The following is a 12,547-nucleotide window of genomic DNA, read 5'->3' on the forward strand; positions in this document are numbered from 1 at the left end:
GTCTCGCTTCTCATGAACATCAATCAGCTTGCCCCATGCATTATGGGGAGTACCAGCTTCTAAGAAGGCCTTAGCATCATTCAAGGATGAGAGGGGTGCTCCAGGTTCCCTCTTGTTCTCGACCACAGGGAGTTTGTCAACTGACACAATCTCTAAGGCTTGAAAAGGTGTCTCTTGTATCTCTCCCTCCACTTCAACATAACGGTATGATGCCAGATTATTGACTATCAAATCCTCTTCACTAGTGATCACAACAATCTTGTCATTCACAACAAATTTCAAACACTGATAGAGGGTAGATGTCACAGCCCCAGCAGCATGGATCCAAGGACGACCCAAGAGGCAAGTGTATGAAGGATGTATATCCATAACATAGAAGGCAATATAGAACATGTGAGGGCCAATTAAAACTGGCAGATCAATTTCTCCTTCCACAGACCTTCTGGAGCCATCAAACGCTCTAACACTCATGGTACAAGGCCTCATCATAACCCCATCCATACTCAGCTTGAACAAAGTGGCCTTGGGCATCACATTAAGAGAAGAACCCGTATCAATCAGAACTCGAGACAACACAGCATCCAGACACTTGACGGAGATATGCAACGCTTTGTTGTGTGCTCTACCCTCAGGTGGAAGTTCCTCATCACAAAAACCCAAACAGTTACCAACAGCAATGTTGGTCACAACCCCTTCAAACTGAGGCACGGTAATGTCTTGAGTCACATGAGCGGAAGCCAGAACTTTCATTAGAGCATCACGGTGAGCTTCCGAGTGCACCAAAAGGGACAAGATAGAAATCTTAGCTTGAGTTTGATCAAGTTGATCAATCACTTTGTAATCACTTTTCTTAATGATCCTCAAGAGTTGCTCGGCATCTTGTGCATTACGTGTTACAGGAGGGTCGACAGCAACTTGCTTTCCCTTCGCTTGTGCATTAGCGTCCTTATTGGTCTCTTTAGGAAGCGGAGGAGGGGAAGCAAAGATCCGACCACTACGGGTAATGCCACTGGTGCCAGCAATATTTGCGATACTCGAATTACCCACTGGAGGACAGTCATACTTCTTCCCTCGAATATACACAGCATTATAACTCCAAGGAACAACCTTAGAATCATTCACAGGAGAGGCAACGAGAGATGAGGTTGAAGGAGCATTTGGAACCTGAATAACCATCGGAGTTCTCGGAGCTTGAATGGTCAATGGAGCACTCGGTGCATGAATAACCAGCGGGGTCCTTGGTGCTTGAATGGCCAAAGGTGTGCTCTGAGTTTTTGACGCCTCAGTAGGATGGTAAGGGATTTATAGGATGGCCACATCTTCAACAGGAACGACCCTTTCCACTCTAAGAACACCTTCGTCCATTAGTTTCTGGATTTCTTCTTTCAACCTAGCGCATTCCTCAGGATTAGAAGAACATTGCAAACAGTAGTCATGTAGCTCACATAAAACCTTTTGTTGCATAAGATATTCTCTGACAACTGCTAGTGGCATCTTAACCTTGCTAACATCATTCACCAGGATCTGATCATCACATAACTCAATAGCATTGGTCGCACCAGCATGAGGAGGCATAGGGTTATTCTGCACATTGGGACCAGTAAGAGTGAATGAGATAAGCTTGTCATCAAGAAGATCCTGAACCTTTAATTTGAATGCTCTACACTTTTCAATAGTATGGCCCGGAGCCCCTGAATGAAATTCACAACGAGCATTAACATCATAACCAGGAGGGAGAGGGCTAGGTGGAGGTCCAAGTTCACGGAGTTGTACCAATTGACCAGCAAGCAACTGAGGGAGAAGTTGGGCATATGACATCGGAACCGGATCGATACGCCTATCTTGGAATCTTGTTCTTTGCGGGCCCCTTTGACCTTGAGGCCTAGGGTTCTGCTGACGATTTTGAGGAGCAGCAGCTTGTTGTTGTGGTACGAAAGGCTGTTGGGGTGCCATCCATGGTTGTGGAATCTGAGGGACATATGGACCGGGAACAGCATAAGGCATCGGATAATAAGGAGGCGGAACAGCAGAATATGTAGGAGCTCGGCCTTGGTCAACAGAAGCGGTGCTAGTCTCACCTTCCTTCTTCTTCACAAACCCAGAATACGACTTCTTACCATTACCACTTGAGTTGCTAGGACTAGTAACACCTTGAATGGTACCAGCTTTGACACAGTTCTCAACCCTCTCACCAATGATGACCACATCCGAAAAGGAAGGAGAAGTATTACTAACCATGTGCTGAAGATACGGCCCTTTCAGAGTTCCCATAAATAGATCAATCAACTCTCGGTCCAATAAAGGAGGTTGGACTCGAGCAGCAAGTTCACGCCACCTCTGGGCGTATTCCTTAAAAGACTCTTCAGACTTCTGTGACATATTTTGCAACTGTGCACGGCTAGGAGCCATAGCAGTATTGTAGTGGTATTGTTTTAAGAAGGCATCAACCAGTTCTCCCCAAGTACTGACATTAGACCTCTCGAGTTTCATGTACCACTCTAACGGGGCTCCAGTGAGACTGTCCTGGAAAAAATGCATAAGCAGAGGTTCGTTCTCAGCGTGAGCGGCCATCTTACGGCAGTAGGAACGAATGTGAGTCTCTGGGCAGGTAACTCCCTTGTACTTATCAAAATCTGGAACCTTGAACTTCGGGGGAATAACAATCCCATGTACCAAGCACATAGCAGTAGTGTCGAAACTCGAAGTTTTAGCAACCTCAACGGCCTTAAGGCGTTCTTCAAGAGCTTGATACATCTTAGCAGTCTCAGTCAACTCAGCAGTAAGATCATGTTCAAGATCAATAACCTCATGGTGGTCATCCACTACTTTAAGTGTCTCATTAATAGGAGTCTCCTTAGTTTTCACCCCTCCATCAACAGAATTGGTAGGAGTATCTTTGATCAATCCAGCAACGCTCTTTCTGAGCTCTTCTTGTCCTTGGACAACGACATGGAGGGTCTCCATAAGTTGGGTCATCCTTTCCCCCATAACATCCATATCCCTACGGAGGGCAGCTTGATTTTGTTCAAATTGGTCCATGATTCTCTTCTCGTTGTTTCTGGTGCGGTAAAGATGTAAGAAAGTCAGCTTCGTCGTCGGGAAAGAAATCTATTGTTGGAAGGGACCCCAATTAGAATCTGATAAAAAACCTGTAAATGCAATATGATATGAGTGCATGGGTGCATGTGTGCATGTTTTATTATTTTCAAGACTTTTTAGCTTTGTCTCAAACCAACAACACAGGATAACGGAGAAGATAATGAAGCATAACCAAGATAAGCACAACCAAGATAAGCAAACATAATCGATTAATTCTGCAACCAAGTTCTTGAAGTACAAAATATTCTGCTCCCATGAGCCAACAAATACAGCAATAGAAATAAGAATCCCATCCAACAAGTCTGGTGGTGATTCTACAACAAAGTCAACACTAAGCAGGATCTCCCATGTCCAAATGACGAAGGGGGCTGTCTCCAATGTTCTTATAACTCTAGGTCTTCATTTCTTCAAAAAGCTTTTTCGTCTCAGCACGGGTTGGTCTCTTAATGATCTCTTGAATCAGCAGGTCCTTTCTGAAATGCATTGTTTCCATGTAGCGGTTCTTCAACTCCCAACATCTGGCTTCCTCTTGAGCTTGGGTATTACTTTGACCTTTTTCTTCTACTCGACCCTTCAGCTTTCGGATTTCTTCATAGCATTTTTCTATGGTTCCTTGGCGTTCCAACAAGAGTTTGTCTGCTTTCTTTCGACGAGCCCTTTCTGAATTGGCTTCTTTAGTCTGAATCTGGAGTCTTTCAGTCAAATCTGCCAACTGAGCCTCGTAATGTTCTTTCAGCTTCTTCTCTTGAGATTCAGTAGATTTAGGGTCTATAGTCACTCTTGGCCTTTTTCTGAGAAGTACTTCCTCTAGCATACAATTCTTCAAGCTCTATTTCTCTCATTTTCAACTTATGAAGTGCGGAAAGCTTCTCTTGCCTAGCAGTATTCATCTTAACATGCATTGTTTCCACCTGTTCAGTCAACTTTCGATTCTGCTCAACAGTTCGATTATAACGAGGCATGGAGACAATGTTGGGTTGTTCACCAGCAGGGGGGTACAAAGGATCTTTGGGGGGAAAGGGCATCCCTCGAACAGCAACCACAGATTCGACCCACTTAGTATAATCCTCATAAGTAGCACAATCTCGCTGACCAAAATGTTTCTTATCTCTCCAACAAATACTCTTCCAGGCTTGTACAGCTTCTGCCATCTGCCCACTGTCGTTGGCCGAATGATAGAAAATATTCTCAGCGATTTCTGTCTGCTCAGGGGGACTGATAAAAGCATATCCAAATGTTCTCCTAGCCAGGACGGGATTATAGTTGATTCCACCTCTAAGACCCATGAGAGGTACATTTTTGAACTTTCCGCAACTCATAATAACTTCCATGTCATCTAAAGATCTGTTGTGCCAGACAATATCTTTGGCCCTAAGCCCCATAATCCTCTCAGCCCACTTAGATGTGTGCCTATTATCAACGAAAGTGCCACGCTCAGGCAAATGTGACCTGAACCAACGATATAACAACGGAGCACAGAATCTAACCAAACCTCCCTTCTGACTACTCTTGTGATGAATGGAGTGATAAACATCCCCCAAAAGTGTAGGAACCGGATTCTGCAGAATGAACATATGAATTGCATTCATGTCAACAAAGTTAGGAATGTTCGAGAACATCATGATACCATAGATACCTAGAGCCATGATAGCCCTAAATGTGTCCCATTCCTTTGCTTCAGCAGCCTCACAACCCCTTTTGACCAAAAACTCCATGCAAAAACCAAAACCTCCTCCCTTCTTAGTGAGATTTGCTTCCACGACCGACTTGCTCAAATAAAGAGCCTTAGCAATTTCAATGGAATCAGGGGCCTTCATGGTGCCATAGTATGGTACTTCCTTCTTTATAGGAACGCCAAGAAATAGGGAATACTCTTCTAATGTTGGAACCAAGAGGTAGTCGGTGAACGTGAAGCAGCGAAGGGGAGGATTATAGAACTGAAGCAAAGTATGAACTCCCTCTTGCTCGTACTTGGTGAACGGCATCTTGAGAAGGCTCATAATGTACCCATATTTTTCTCGGAAATTGGTTGACTCATCTGGCGTAATCTTCTTTGCTAAACACCCAAGGGAATCCAGATTCGGATCCAGGAAAGAATAAGAGGGATTGCGTCTACCAGTCTTCATTGGTGGGGCCATGTGTTGGTCGGAGACAAAGCCAAAAATTCCTGAAAATAAATGAACATGCATGTTAAATGATATGGTGGAATGCATTTCATTGGGAGAATCCTAGAGTCTTTTCATTATTTCTTTTATTTTCTTTTCTTTTTTTTGTTTTTTTGCAAAAAGAGTATATACATCCTTTTTTGGGAAATAGACTTTAGGATTCTCCACGAATGAAGTGAGGTGGATGCAATAGCATGATGTGTCATGTGTGTGATGTGGTGAGAGACTGAATGTCCCTCGCAGCTCTGGATATCTGGGTAACACTGAATGTAACAGGTTCAAAATTTCGGCTTCAGATTGCAAAATGGAGATCAGGGTATGATGAAGGCTAGTGTCCTGTCCCACCCCAAACTCACAGGTATGAATTCTAGACACGGACAGGTGGTCCCTAATGGTCACTAGGGTCTACAGTTCCCATGGGGTACAAAGTGTTTGAGGCAACAAGCGTGCCAGACACAGTGTTCCATGAAAGAACCTCGCCCAGTTGTGGTAGCCCATGTCAAGCTCGATCGTAGCAAGAGCGACGGGAGTCAACATGAGCATCCACGCTAATCCTATGTGTCACTGGCCTGGGTAGTGGGCCTTTTACCTCACAAAAACCCCCCACCTGCAAAACAAAGCAGAAAAAAATATGTGGCCCCCACGGGGACCCATAATATAGTCCAGATGCATGATGTGCAAGCAGAAATAAACATGATATGCAAGCAGAAAATAAACATGCAAACATATATACAAGATATAGACATAAAAAACAAATAAACACCCAATAAAACAAACAACAAACAAAGGCTAGGATCGACTTGCTTAGGTATCCCCAGCAGAGTCGCCAGCTGTCGCACGCTCGCGAAAAATGAACAGAGTCGCCACCAATATATTTATCCCATAAGGGAAAAGGAATATCAGAAAACCTAGCAAAGGAAGGAACAGGGTCTTGCGACCAGAGAATCAAGGTACGGGAGTCGGTTACGCAAGGGGAAGGTATTAGCACCCCTCGCGCCCATCGTACTCGATGGTATCCACCTATGTTTGTTTCTATCTAAAGGGTGTGTACTATGTCTACCTATATGTGAATGCATGCAAAAAGAAATACGGGGAAAAGAAGGAAATATTTACAAATGTGCTCGTTCAAGCCCCGCGACTTGATGCCTACGTATCCTTTTCAGGAATCAGAGCGCCGTAGTTCGGCTCCATAGTTTTGTTTGTTTTTGTGTTTTTTAGTTGGGCGGAGTTAACGCTCGTGCTCTTGCATAAGGGGACAGCCTAGGATGCAATAGAGCGGAGATAACAATGCCCTTAAGAAAGGAGAGAAGAGAGAGAGAGAGAGAGAGAGAGTTTGAGTGTTTCGAGGAAATCCCTAAGGCAAGGGAAACTCGAGTTACTCTTTGGTTTGTGTCTTTTAGAATTTGGGAACTTACGCCCGAATGGTTCCCTAAAGCAAGGGAGATCCAAGCACTCGAACGATTCCCTAAAGCAAGGGAGATTCAAGCTTCAATTCCCTTTTTAAGAATTTCCACTTTGATTATTAGTGTTTTAAGTATTTTCTTTGTATTTTTTAAAGGGGATTTTATTTTGAATATTTTTAGATGTTTTAGTGTTGAAAAGGAAAAAGAATGAAAAGAGGGGGACTAGCCTAATTTCTAAGCCTAATTGTTGACTATAAATCCTAAAAAGAAAGGGAGAAAAGTTATTTAAGTTGATTAAAATCAACTTTAATAACTAGGGGTATTTTTGGTATTTCACAAAGTATGAAAATACTCACAAAATAAAAAGAATTAAAATCTAAACTATTTATGAAAATATGTTCACAAAAATGAGAGGAATTATTCACTAAACAATTTCATTTCATTCATGTAGAAACTATTTTCAAGAATTAACAAAGAAACTAAGTGTTTTTGTTATTATGGTTAACCAACCAATCAAAGTTAAAAAAAACAACAATTAAAATTCCAACATTCTAAAAAATCTAATTGGATGAAAAGTATTTGTTATCTTTATTTAGAAAAAAGGAATTAATTGCAAAAAGAATTAAAGAAAAATCAATTTTATTATTTGTTTTTATTATTTTTTAAGGAGGGTGTAGAAGCATTTTTTAATGAACTAAAGACAGTTAAGGCCAAGACTGGGCCAGAAAATGGGGGTGGGGATAGCTACTGCGTCCAAGGCCCAAGGCCATAAATGGATGGTACATCAGCGAAGGGGGGGGGGTGAAATCCTGAAACAGATGGAAGCCCAGGGGCGCATGGCCCAGCTTCCCATTCCATACTTCAATTCATTCATCAATTATTCAGGTTTATTGTGGGGTTTATTATCAGCATGCATTTGTGTAGCGTGACCAAATATATACATAACATCATATCAATTGGTACACTTTTCATTAAAATCACTAAAGACAAAAATCAAACAAGAGCCAATCAGGATCTGCCACACCCTAATTCCAATTATTGGCAAGAAGATAGAATCACTACTAAGTGGGAAAAGCAGCCAAGGAAGCGTAGACACGTGAGCAAAACGGAAAACAACCAAGTCAAAAACTCAGACGCCGGAGCTAAGCTCCGGTCGTCTTCCCCGGCGGCCTCGCGGCGGAGCTAGCTTCAAATGTCTCAGAAATTCACAAGACCGGTGCCGTTCGACTCGGATTTTTGCGCTGAACATGAATCCAAGCTTCGTTTTCATTAAATCTTTCTCTATTATTCGGACCGTGAGCAAAACTAAAACCCTAACTCGCCTAAACCATACCAGAACAACTTCTAAGCCTATCAAATACATCAAGCACATTCGTAGAACACAAATATAAGGTCGGAACATCTAAAAGATACGCATCTAAACGGAAAGAATCACAAACCAGCATCATGAAGCTTGAACATGAAAACGAAATCATTCACGGATGCATTCGCCCTATATATTACCACTAAGATGCTGAGAGAGGTTTGAAGATTTACCTCTTGATTGAGCTTTAAGCTGAAAACAAGCAACCTTCGCGTTCCAGATCTGAACTCCGGTGCGTGCCGCTGCGTGGAGAGGCTTCAGTCGTGAGAAACAAACTCAAGTTTGAGGCAGATCTGAGAATTTAGCAGAGGTCTTCTTCGTGAAGGAAAACGCTGAGAAACTTGGAAGGCTGCAACGGAGGGAGTTTCAGAATGCTGCGAAGAAGAAGGTAGTGGCTTGAGGTATGGCTCGGTGGTGGAGATTGGGATGAGAATCAAAGGGAGAGGTTGAGAATAGTGGTGGTTATGGTTGAAGTTTGTTACAGTTTGTAACAAACTTTGAAAGGTGATGAGAAGTGAGAAGCGAGGGAGATGGGAGAGTGAAGAAGATTTTGAAACTGGAGAAATGAAGTGTCTTGTGAATGAGCTGCAGCTTCATTTATATATGGTGAGTGCAACTAGAATGGAATGCATTTCTTTGGTGTGGGGCTTGGAATGTGTAGCTTGCAGCCTAGTTTTTGTTTTCTTGATGTGGGACTTGGATCCTTAGTGAGCAAGTATGTGTAATTGTGGCAAAGCCCTTCTTCTCTTTTACGTGCCCAGCAAGTTGCATGGCTCAAAATGGCAAGTGATGGTGACTGTATCTTGATGCATGCTGCAGCCCTCACACTTCCTTCTAATCCAATTAGCCTTCTTTGCAGCTCTCTACCTCTCTCACCATTTGCTCAAATGACTTGTTTTTTGGCTCATGATGTAGATGACACATGATAGAGCGTGATTCATGTTGCTATGATCCTATGATAGTGCTTACAATCCCTTCAAGATGAATTGGAACATGGTAGTGTACACCCAGCAAGACCTGCGCGCATGACATGGAAATTTACACCTGATGCCCTTGCCAATACACACTTTCCAGGAGCATGATTTTGGATACCTCTTACTAGCTCAATATTTGCTCAACATTAATGAAATTGTATTCAATGGATAGGGAACATGGCAAGGAGTAATTTGAGATCAAACTCATTCATTATGGAGGCTTGTGGAGGAATAAAAAGGCATTGACATTTGGCACACCATGTGTTTGCTGAAATGCATGCGTGTGCCTTAAGAATCTGCCTTGGCTGCATGCAGTGTTTGGCCAATGTTGGGACACGACTTTGAAAGCTTGTATCTCACTCAATATTTGTTCAATTATTCCAATTCTTGTTTCAATGGATAGAGGAGATTGCAAAGAAGAGAATGATACCAAGTTTGCATTCATGGCACTTCTATAGAGCTCTAAAAATGGCTGGAGATTTGGCATGCCATGTGTTTGTTAAAATGCCAGGTCATGACCTGACTTGTGATTTGGATTATGACTTGGTTTAAATGAATTTTCAGAAACTTCACACCACTTTAACTCTTCATACAAGCTTCAAATGAAAATGTGTCCAACTACAAAGTTGTTCTCCTCCATGAGAGGAACAACTTTGATGTTGGAATTTTCTTCAAAAAATGCCATTTGCCACGTGTAATCTAGTGCTGAAGTGGACTGCTCAACAAGATTTAAAGCATAAAAATTTTTCTAAGTGTTGGAAACTTGTCTTTTTGCTATTTTGGCAACTTTTTGTCGAACTCCCGATTTTATCCACTCTTCGACTTTTCTTGATTAATTTTCCACCAAAAGTCAATATTTGAATAATTCTTCTGATTTTGACCCAAAAGTCAACTGTTCTGATTTTTCCGACTATTGATGAAATTCCTGATTAAATCTCTTCTAGTCAAATCCAGTCAAACAAATACATCCACATAGTCAGTATGAGAAGCTTCCCACTCGCAGAGTCCATTCCTGATCAAATGTTGACCAGAAAGTCAACTGGTTGACTTTGGTCAAAGAAACCCTGATTTGGGAGACCAGATGATTTGTAAGCTTGTACCCTTCAATTAATGCCTTGAATTGAGACTGAGAAAACCTTAATCCAGGAGGACTTCAATGAACATAGAGCCACAAGATTACACCTCAGTCCTCTTGTTTTCTGATCAAAACTTCTTTGCAATAGAGCTCTTTCTTGTTAGTCTCTGATTAGTACCAATGATATGTATGCATGGGTATGGATTATGACCTAAGTGATGTATGTACATGAATGCAAAGCCTAAGCCAGTTAGAAGTTAAAGGGTAGGACAAATTTGGGGTATGACAGTCACCAGCCGCTACCTTCAGCATATTCCCTAATCTAAGGGATTTCCATTGGCGTGTCGTAACATCTATCTCGCAAGAATTTCAATAGGGTCTAATGTCGCCTCTAAGGCTATCCCTAGGATTACATGTCACCCGTCTGCATTGCATACAAGGAGTCTTTCGCATACGCATGCATTTGCATTTTCATGCATTCATACATCCTGCATCTTCACCCGCATCCTTATTTGCCGTGCTAGCCGATTTCCCAAGAATCGCGGAAAAAATATCAAAAGGATCGTAAACTATGGAGAAAGGAGGATGAATTATTGGGAATAAGCTTGGTCTCACAAAAGGAAAAAAGGTTGCCTTTCATCATGTCAGCCGCATGTCCATGCCTTGTCATAACAAGATTATAAATACAATAAAGGTTTTCATCGAGCAAGGATTAGTCCAACAAAGAGTTCCCTCATAGATACACTCAAGATGTATCTAGTCATAAAGGGGTTCATCTTAGAACATATCAAACTTACAAGGACGCTCTACGATAACCTGGGGGCAAGGATTAGTCCAACTGGGGAAAAATCATAAACAAAGATGCATAACTACGATGGGAGAAAGGCGACATATGTTAACCCCACACCAAGGGGCAAAAGAGTCATAGGTTCTCCCTATCAATCTACAAACTCTGGGGTTACGAACGGTGTGACACTATCCTTAGGAAAAGCAATAGAGGTTCAGTCAAAGGAAACTCATGAAGTTCCGATACGACGAAAACCCACCGCTAACAATTTATTCCCGACCGAATTGACGAGCCCAAGAAGAATTCGAGGTTACCCTTTACTTCTACAAGTCTATGAACTAAGGAGTGAAACAAGGTCAATGGATTTACAAAGGAGATTTTCCCTGAGATTAATAGGTGTTTATCATGTCAGAACTTCAACCCTTACGATCGCTAAGTGTTTCTCAGGATAAAAGTTGTACCTTCAGATTAGCAATTCTAATGGGATGACCATGCAGGTTTTGGAGTCAATTCATCTGATCACTACTACGACTTTTCACTCGTACGCTTCTATTCCATTTTTAATCTCAAATTTAGGATTATTAACAAACTTAAGGGAGAATGACGAATACAAATAACTAAGTCCAGCTAAACATATGCTTTCAAGGTAAGACCGAGCCGAGGATGTACAGGCATTGTTTCAATTCCCAAACAGTGGAGATATAAGGATGTTAATCCCTCGTCACCCCCTCGAGCCAGGAGTTGGAGCTTGTTTCTACTTTTCAAAAAAAACCTTGATTTTAACCAGGGGCAGGGTAGATTTTGATTAATTCAATGGTGTATTTTGGTTGTCAAGAGAATCAGTCAATCCAAGCAAGGTTCAAGCATAAGGATCGAGCAAAGGTTCAAGCATAACTTCGTCCTCGCATTCATCCAAGATTGAGGAAGCAATGGAGATAACATTTACAACATCTTCTTCCTCAATACATCATCCAAGATCGAGGACATATCAAAGTCGAAGCTTGCAAATCCAAACCAACATGGCAGTCACAACATTCAATATCCAAGGATCATATCCAAAGGAGTATTCAAAAAGAAGAAAGCGCCCGCTAAGTCAAAATGGAAAATTCCATAAAAGAAAGCAAAAAAAAACTTAGGCAAAAATTAGGGCATCCCGATGGATCAAATTCGAAAGAATTGGCTCATGTAAAAGTAAGGGATAGAAAAACAAAAGCAAAATACGAAGGATAATCTTGTGACTGCTAAAACACCGAAGCTTCTCATCAATGCATGGATCTCTACGACATTTTTTCATCAGTGCTTGGATCTCTACTAAGGCTTCTGCTCAACATCAACACTGAAGCGATTCTCTTGCAAACAAAGCACATTCATTGGATTAAGCGAATTTTTAGGATTCGGAGAACATCAAGGAGAAAGGGGTGGGCTAAATAAATTTTGAGCCTTATATCCGTTGTTTCTTAAACCATGAACCAGGCCAAGTTACAACATTCAAAAGCCCTAATTGAGGCAAGGTCAACTACGAAAGCATATTAAGCAGGATTTCTTATGCTGACTCCTAAAGTTTGTTAAAACTATTTCTAATCACTATGCTTCTTCAAGCATTCATTTCTAATCATTCAGTCTTAATTCATAACGGACCTCGATTTCAAAACTTGCATTTGCATTGCATTGAAGTTACTTC

Source organism: Vicia villosa, unplaced genomic scaffold (genome assembly GCF_029867415.1).
Source record: "Vicia villosa cultivar HV-30 ecotype Madison, WI unplaced genomic scaffold, Vvil1.0 ctg.001117F_1_1_3, whole genome shotgun sequence".
Taxonomy (NCBI): domain Eukaryota; kingdom Viridiplantae; phylum Streptophyta; class Magnoliopsida; order Fabales; family Fabaceae; genus Vicia; species Vicia villosa.